This window comes from Bacillus rossius, chromosome 1 (assembly GCF_032445375.1).
Source record: "Bacillus rossius redtenbacheri isolate Brsri chromosome 1, Brsri_v3, whole genome shotgun sequence".
NCBI lineage: Eukaryota > Metazoa > Arthropoda > Insecta > Phasmatodea > Bacillidae > Bacillus > Bacillus rossius.
In genome coordinates, this window is record NC_086330.1 from 90,647,325 (window position 1) to 90,656,778 (window position 9,454).

Genomic DNA, 9,454 nt, shown 5'->3' on the forward strand with positions numbered 1-9,454 from the left:
ACAAATATTTAATAAGAATCTGACAAAAAGGAATTTGCAAGCGAGTGAAAATTTTCCCTGCTCGCTGAGAAGCGGAGTTTTCGTTCATAGAACTATTCCGGACGATCTGCCTGGTAGTATATTATAGAAATCATAAGTGCCTTCGCATTGCTGATATATATATATTCTGTTTTCAATGTACATGGAATACCAGCAATTGCTTCTGATAATAAAGTAGAAGCGGGTACAGGATATGATAGATCTGTCTTAGGGAATATGTCACTTATTCACTTTAACTTAAAATACTTCTCTTCTACAGTCCTTGTCGAACGTGGTTTTCCCCATGTTATGAGACGTCAGTATTAGAGATAATATGTTTATTGTTAATTTAGTAAAGACTTCAGCAACGCGTTTATAGACATTCCCAAGTCCTGCCACGCAAGGACAGTTTCTATTTATAATATCTCTTCTGCCGTCAATTCACGAAAACAAAATAACGAACAATAAAATTAATAATAATAGTGGTTTATAAACGCAGGGAGATAAATTACTTATTTCAAGCATTACTTGGTGGGGTGGAAGAATAAATTACATGTGCCGAATCACTTGCTGCTTTTGATACAGAAAATTCGCCTTTCTTTACTTCATTGACATTATTCACATGACCACTAACACGCATATTTTTTCCCTTTCAATAAACTATTCTCAGTAATTATGACATATAATCAGTAGGATACCGCATGTAATTTCAATATCACACTATCACACATAATTATTGAAAAAAAAAATTGTCAGAGTACTCCGTGTCCCGGAGAGAATTTCACGACAGTCCTGCAAGTTGTTCGTAAGTGAAGCACTACGCAGCGCCACCAGTACCGTGCACGGTGCCTACCGGGCCTTGGGACTCCAATGGAACCCTTGGAGGGGGGAGTGCGGGGAAGGGAGGGATGATGAAGAGCGTGGAGGGGAGGGGCGGGGGACAAGGCGGGGGTTGTTTGATCGCCCCCGCCCACGTCACGGCGAGTGTAAACCCTGGCTTCGCCGAACGCCCGTCGTCGCATCTCAGAGGCGCTCCAAGGTCCCTCTGCGGCGCCCGTGGCGCTCGGGGCGAGTCCACCGCCAACTAAACACCGCTGTCCTCTGCGCAGCGTTTACGATCTACTGCACCGGTTGTGGTATTTCGGCGTTATGGTGCGTCCCCTACTGCACCTAGTGTCGGGCTACAGCTGCATGCGTTTGTTTACACATTGTGTTTCAAACTGCTTGCTCGTTTATTTAAAAGAAAACTCGTTAATGAGCATTTAATTAGAAACTATAGTACTTTGACTTATTTTTCAAAGTAAAATACTGTCAGATAAAATGCAGCAGTATTTAATGACCAAAAAATACGTGGTCAGTAATACGTGTTTTCGGAAGTTTTATTGGCTAACAAGATTTTGATCGTTGAAAAAAAAATTGAGCTAGTCTTTCAGTTCTCGCCAGTGATGTGTAAACATTTAATCTCGGTAAAGAGCAAATTCACTTATAATAAGAAACTCAGACACGAACGTTAACGTAGAATTCTTTGAAATAATGCCGAGCGTGATAATATAGGAAAATTGTGTTTTCAACCGCATTTTATGATGGGAATCACACTGTGTTTTCCTTTTTTTTTTTTTTTTTTTTTACATTTTGATTACAATTCACTAAATTAAACATAAAATTTAACACTCGCAAAAGCAAGCTTATGTGTGAGTGCATCTAGTCACTTTAATCTACATGCGGTATTTTGACTCATGTAAACATTTTAAAAATTGTAATAATGGACAAATAAATAAATAAAAATAACTTTAAAAATCTTACGTAAGATTTATAAAGATTAATGTTAAAAAGAGCAATTAAGTTAAAAACAAGATAAAGTATAACATTGCTTCAGAAAAAGAAATGTATTAAAAAATAATATTTATAGAAAAGTACAAGTACATAAATTACTACAGTATATAAAACCGTACTTACATATTACAGAAATCTCTTTAAAAGTTAAATTATTCAGCTAATGATTGACATATTTTTTTATTTGACATAACTTTTTTTGTTTTCAATTTTTCAGGAAGAATATCTACAATTTTTGGAAGCAAAAATTCTAAATATCTCTGTGAAATTGTTTTATGAAATAGAAGAATAAATACTTTTATGTTATGTCTATGCCGAGTAGGATAATTATGTTCTGCATAATTTAACTGATTTTTCCATTTGATTCATACTCGTTTTTGCAGCTCTAATATACAATCTTTTAATATCAAAAACAGTTAAAAATTTTAAAAGTTCCTTGGATGGATATGTATGTTTTTAAATGACTCGTAGAATAATATTTTGAATTGTAATAATTGACTTAATTGTCGTTTCGCTCATTCCTCCCCTAGCCAGAATGCCATACTGCAGAACAGACTGAAAAATAGCAAAGTAAACCATTCTAATTCCTTCAAGAGATAATAAAATTCAACAATTTTATACACCATTTTTCGAATTTGGTTTGTAAGATAAGAAACTTTTTTTTTTTATTTCAGATAAGAGTCGAGCACTATACCTACTTATTTTATATGCTGTATGTACTCTTTTTATGGCCATATATATTTTTTTATTACATACCTACATGAAATTTAAGTTCATGTTCGATATGATGTTGCCAATTTTATTGTTTCCAAGAGAAGAGATTTATTGTATTGCGTGAGATGTTCGTTTTGGTGACTTGTGTCATAACAAGTTTCACACCAACAACTGGTTCCAGATTACTCACCTTAAGAGCTTTTTGTATTTCTCACATTTCCAAGTGTTTTTCTTCAATCCAAGCTTTCGCAGGTTTTCTGCATTTCTCATCGATGTGCACTGAACGTGAAAGTAATTTTCACAAACTCCAGAGCATTTAATAATATCTTTCACATTTGCCGCCTCCAGACACATTAGACATTTACCACACTCTTATGACATTTTAAAGTAACTATTATGTGACGAAAATACAAGAATAAAAAGTATAAATACTTATTTTTAACATTTATACTAGGCGCAACTACTCGCGCTGGAACTTAGCTCCCAGCGACACGACTGCTCTCTACCGCGGTCTGTACTGCACCCGCACACAGACTAGTGAATCATTCCATTTGCAGAGCGAAAGGTCGAACTATATAATGAACCGACTCCGATAAAAGCGAGAAAAAAAAATTCTAACAAATTCTAAACCCCGGCTTGGACTTGATTTTCCACAAGGAATATTATTAAAATACTAACCATCTTGTTAAAATTCATTAAACAGTTACTACTATAAAGTTTCCCTCGTTAACTTCGGTGCGCCATCCGCCACAGATGGCACCACCATGGTCACACATTTCCGTTCCATGCGACTTCCGTCGCATTTACGAAATTACTCCTACCGAATGCCGTATATCTAGAGCTAAGATGTTACACATCAAAAATGGCTCATCTGCTACTAGTCAGCTCTTTGTCCTACAAATTCACTTAATGGTACTACAGAATAAAAATAAAATTTACTTCCCTGTTGCAAATTAGCTAAATATGTTATATAATTTATTAAATTGATACAGGCTACGTAAAAAAGGCACATATAGATTATTGAAACATATAATTTCTTAAGATCTGTTTGTACGTAGACGGCCCCAGTTTGAGTGGTTTTCCCGGGGTCGGCTGGCTCATGAGCCACCTCGCAGGCGCAGCTCGACCCGAGCTCATGAGCACAGCCGCCCCTCGGCCAGGCTAATGACCGGCGCTAATACCGCGGAGTGCTTGCCCAGCCCGCGCCGAGAAGGGAGGGGATATCGGACACGCCCCGCCCGTAATCTGGGTCAATCAGCCCGCGTCATCGGGCCGCGCCTTCCGCCGGTGCACCCGCCATACTCATTCAGTTTAAGTTATACTTCTTTAAGCGCGTTTTGAAAAAAATATATATATGAAAGTTAATTTTTACGATGCACGCGTACTATGCATTTAAATTTTCATAGGATTAAAAAAGCCACATATAAAACTTATATATGCTTTAAATCATGTACATATATGTGAATGATATTGAATACTGCTTTATATAGTTAAAACATTTATTTATTGTGAATATTAGTGATATAAATTGTGTTTATAACTTTTCAATTGTATTTATGTAAGTGAGGTTATGTTCCCGTATGTATAACGATTTCAGGTTGCTTGTAAGCTTCCATTGTCGCTAGCAGGAAGTGTCTGGATGGTTTAGTAGTCTTCCGGCCGTTTACATGGGAGTGTTTGTAAGGTCATGTTCCCATATGTATACTTCATTTTTATTTTAAATTATTACATTACAATTTAATATAAATAAATTTAATTAATAATACTACACATAACCATATTTATTGATGTTCATTATTATTTAAAATTCATCTATATTATTTTACTAATTTAAATAATTAATTTTATACACATATTTATATTAATATTGAATAGGAAGGCGGGGTAATTGGACGTCATGGGCACGGACATGCTGACAGTTCTGGCAAACTTCCTATCCTTTGCCTTGGCATGTCTCTTCGGCTTAGTGAACCTTGCGGCGGCCTGCGAACTAACGGCGCTAGTAGTCGTTTAACCCATCATTAACATTGTGTTAAATTGGAGTTTCAATAAAAGTAGGTATATTAAAAAAAAATTCGTTTTAAACGTCGGGTAAAGTTTAGGGTTTTTCCATTTATTTAGAAGCTTTGTAGGGTTGGAATACATATATCAATAACTTGTAACTTTGCCGCAATTGTCGGTTAAAGTTTGAATCTAAAAAATATACTATTTAACTAATTATTTTTCTTCAGTTGTTTAGTTAGCGGCGTGGTGTAATGGAAAATGCATGGTAGATAATCTGCGGGCTACGACACCAGTTGGAATTCTGTTTATTTATTTTACATTTTCAGTTTAATATTTTTCGCAGAATTAAACTTTAATTATAAAAATTAAGTATGTTTAAACAGTTAAATACATAATCAGGTGATATTCTGAATAAAATAAACATTTACGAAAATTCTAGCAAGTTATTAACTTCATAAGAAAAAAAAAACTACCTACGTTTGAAATTTGTGATGAAATAAAACTTTTTTTTATAAAAATTTCAACGTTGTAACAAAATGCGAACTTTTTTTTCTTTCAACATCTTTGAAGGAAAACAAAATTCTCGGTGATTGTTATTACTGGACGCTTAATTAGAGCTGTTTTAATTCGAGTGGTAAAACTGAACACGTGCACAGTTCATCCCAAGTGAATGCAGAATGAGTCCAATTGTTTGAAATGCCGCTCCTGCACACTTTGCTCGGTGGCGCTTGTCCCGTTGTTCGGCCGCACTCTCCACTCCTCCCTCGGGTCCTCGGCAGGTGACGTCACCACAGGAACCAGCTCTCCGCCCTCCGAGGACACAGCACGCACCACCTCGCCTCTTCTCCCGGCACCCAGCCACGCAGGCGGCGCTCCTGATCACGCACTCGGCCATCTTGCGCGTCCCTACCATCTGCGGAAACGCGATCAATGTGTTTGTGCTCAAATGATTTGTCAACATCTACCGTGGCGACGAAGGGGAGCAAAGCGACAAAGAATACTCTTAATCATGTCATGGATGTATATGAGTTAGTTAGGTGGGACGATAAGTGCGATGCCGGTTGATGCTTCTAACGCGGTATGGCTGCGGACTGGCGCGCAGTCTTCTCGTCGTGTATAGGGCAACTTTAATATTTGAGCGGTGACCATAACATTACAATATGGAGGAGAAATGAAGATACATGTGTAATGCAATGCCCTTGAGTGGTTTGAAGAACTTCAACAGGATGTTTGAAGCCTTAAGATATTATGAAAACACGCGTTTTAGCTATTTTCATTCTTCTAAAAATACAGTTATAAAATAAATGCGAAAGCAGAACTACTCATCCGCCCTCAGCGTATAATTAAATTCTTTTCGTAAACAAACATCACACTTTTCAATTAGCGTGGTTTCTCCTGAAGATCTGCACACCGCACGCCTGCTCGGAAAGGTGGGGGTATTAATAGCAGAAATTTGTTCTTTTGTAACAGCATCGCGATTAATTAAGGATTGTTATTTAAAAGAACTTTTTTTGAAACTGCAAAAAAATATTTAGTTCTGTTTTTACTATTATTTTATAATTCGTGCGTTGCGCCTCGTTGAAAGTGAGGTGATTAGAGACGGCAAGCAAGCAACACAGTAAGGAACCATTCAAAAATTTCGCGAAAAAATTTAAAACCGATATCAGAGTGGGAATTGAAACCGTATCCACTGTAGTGCGCTGCCGTAGCACGTCATTCCACATTTAAAACATTGATGTGTAACATCATAGCTCTCGATGTAAAGCATTAGGGAGGAGTAAATTCTTGATGAACGGAACGGAACGGAAATGTGTAATCACGGTACTGCCGTTTGTGGCGAGTGGAGCAAACCAAAGTTCACAAATCCAAAGGAAAATTTTACATTAAATGTTTAAAAATAAATTTAACAATAATTGCATTATTTGAATAAAATTTCCAGTCGAAAATCAGGTCCATAGACAGAGTTAAGTATTGTTTCAAGTCATTATATATTTTATCGGAGCCTTTTAATAATATAGTTTAAAACTTTGGCCTGCAAAAGTAATGATCTGATAGTCGACGTAGGTGCTCCGGCAACGAATTCTAGCGGCGGGTGCAAAAACAACGTGTCATTTGCGTCCAGATAAGTAGTTAGAAGCTCAGTTTGCATATATTAATCACTATCCACATTATTTTAAAGAATTCTACGTTACATTTAGTGTCCGAGTTTCGTATTATACGTGTATTTTCAATATGAGAACACGTGAATTTTCTCGTTACCGAGATTAGATGTTACAGAACTCTGGCGAATGCTGAAAGTCTTGTTCATAAAAGGTTTTATTTTTTATTTGTTTTATAATGAACTTCACTGAGATCATTAACCAGCGTATCTTATCAACTGTGGAATGAGGAGCGAAGCTACCCTAAAGGCGTGGTTGGCCCCTGCCAGTGTAGGCAGGCCCGTCGCACCTTGGTGCGAGGCAGGTCACACACCCATCAGGCGCGGCCCTCGCGTGTTCCGCGGCACTTTGCCCGTCCGCAGTTCATTACTGGCATTATGCGCCACGGCTGAAGCGAGGGGGAGGAGGGGATACCTTATCGCCCTGACCACAGCTCCTAGAGGGTGGGGGAAGGGAGGGGTGGCACCGGTGGGATCTCGGGCTATTCCGGCTATCGGCACGCCAGATAGCCGCGATCAAACTACTCGCCTGCCTGGCGGCTGACTCACTGTTGAACACTATAGCGTGTCTCATTCTTAGTTTGCAATGAGCATTTAAATGTACATTTACGCGTTCTCTTTCCAATGCACGATTCATGCCATTATAGCGCTGTCATGTAGGCGTGCTTTATTGCCAGATATACATACGCCTTTGGGTGGAAACAATTTTAGACCCAACTTTGTAATGAAATTAATTATTTTTAATTTGTACTTCTTTAAGCGCGTTATGAAAAATTATGAGAGTGAATTTTTACAATGTGCGCGAACCATGCAACGGAAATTTCACAGGATAAAAAAAACTGCATAAAAAAGGCTACATTCAGTGCATACAAATAAAAATAAATATATTTGCTTTAAAATATTATTTAATTAAGAATATTCGTAATAGAAATTGTGTTTATAAACTTTCTGAAGTGTATTTATGTAAGTAAGATTAGATTAAACTTCTTAAGGCACGTTATGAAAAACATTGATGAGAATGTATAAGTGTACTTATGAAGTTATGCTTCCGTTATGATTTATTTGCATTATAAATTACACAGGTCTACAATTTTTTTTAAAAGTTGTTTTGTTGAATGGGTAATATTTGTTTTAATTGTCTTAAAAGTAATAGAAAACGGTATTCATATGATATATACCACGTCACATTTATCAGATTTTGATGATATAGTTTTTGAATACGAAAAAGAACGAAACAAAAATTTAATAAAATGAATGAGAATCATTTTAGAATAATTTATAAAGTTTTATTGAGTCTATAGCTATTAAAATATAACATTAAGGTATACACGAAGAAAGCAATTAATAATAACGTTTTCTTTTTGAAAAAAAGATGCGTTTTGTTGGTTTTCGTTTATGATTTTTTATTTCATCTCTGTGTATCATCCAGCAATAGTCCGCCATCATATTAACGTCCCAACGGCCTTGATATCTTCTTTCCATCTCTTTTATGTCCTGATGAAACCGTTCACCTTGTTCTTCACTGTAGTCGCCTAGATGTTTTGGGAAACAATCAATGTGAGACTTCAAAAAATGAATTTTCAGACTCATATTACAGCCTAGATTTTTATAGGCGTTTAACATTTCCTGGACAATATTTTTATACGCAGGATCTTTTGTGTTGCCTAGAAACTTAGATACGGCATTTTTAAAGCCATGCCAGGCATTTCGTTCCAAGGTTATCATCACTTTTTCAAATTCTGTATCCCTAATCAGTTTCCTGATATCAGGTCCCGTAAATATTCCCTCTTTCAACTCGCATCAGATAAGCTAGGGAAACATGAACAAATATACTTCAAAGTATTTCGATCTTGCGGTAATGCCTTTACGATCTGTTTGATCAAACCAAGTTTGATGTGAAGTGGTGGAAGCAATATTTTTTCGGGATCCATCAAGCTCGGATTGATGACATTTTTTACTCCAACTTTCAATTCCATTCAAATTTTCCAATCATTTTTTTTTCCAATGTAAATTTCTTGCTCTACTGTCCCATTCACAAATATAACAGGGGAATTGTGTGTAACCTTGCTGTTGACCAAGAAGCATATGATTTTTAAGTCACCGCAAACTAACCATTTGTGTTCGGTGTATTTTATTTTCTCCAAAACATTTTTCAAGTTTTCGTAAGTTTCTTTAAGATAAACTGAATGAGCTACAGGTATCGATGCAAAATTATTGCCCATATGCAAAAGGACAGCCTTTAAGCTTCTTTTTGAAGAATCTATAAAGAGTCGCCATTCTTGTGAATTGTATTCGATATTGAATTTTTGTATTAAACCGCCAATATCACAGCAAAATACTAAATTATCCTCTTTCTTAAAATACTCCACAAATTCTTGTTCTCTGCTTCGATACCAGTAAAATGTAGTTGCAGCATCTAATAAATTGTTTTCTTTCAGTCGAGAACCGAGAAGTTCTGCAGCGTCCTTAGGTAATCCAAGATCCCGTACCAAATCATTCAGTTCTTGCTGTTTTAAAGGTCGAGGGTCATTTGTAGGGTGAAAAATTTCACCACTGCTTTGCAGATGATCACTTTGTTCTGAGTTTTGTGATAAAGGCGTTTCGAAGCTGTTAGTGTTAGTAGGAACTGGTATGGGTAATTCGGGTCCATGTGGTACTGGCTCTGTTACAGACGAAACATCAGGATACACAATTTTGGCGCGGTTTTTAGAATTATATCCTGTTACA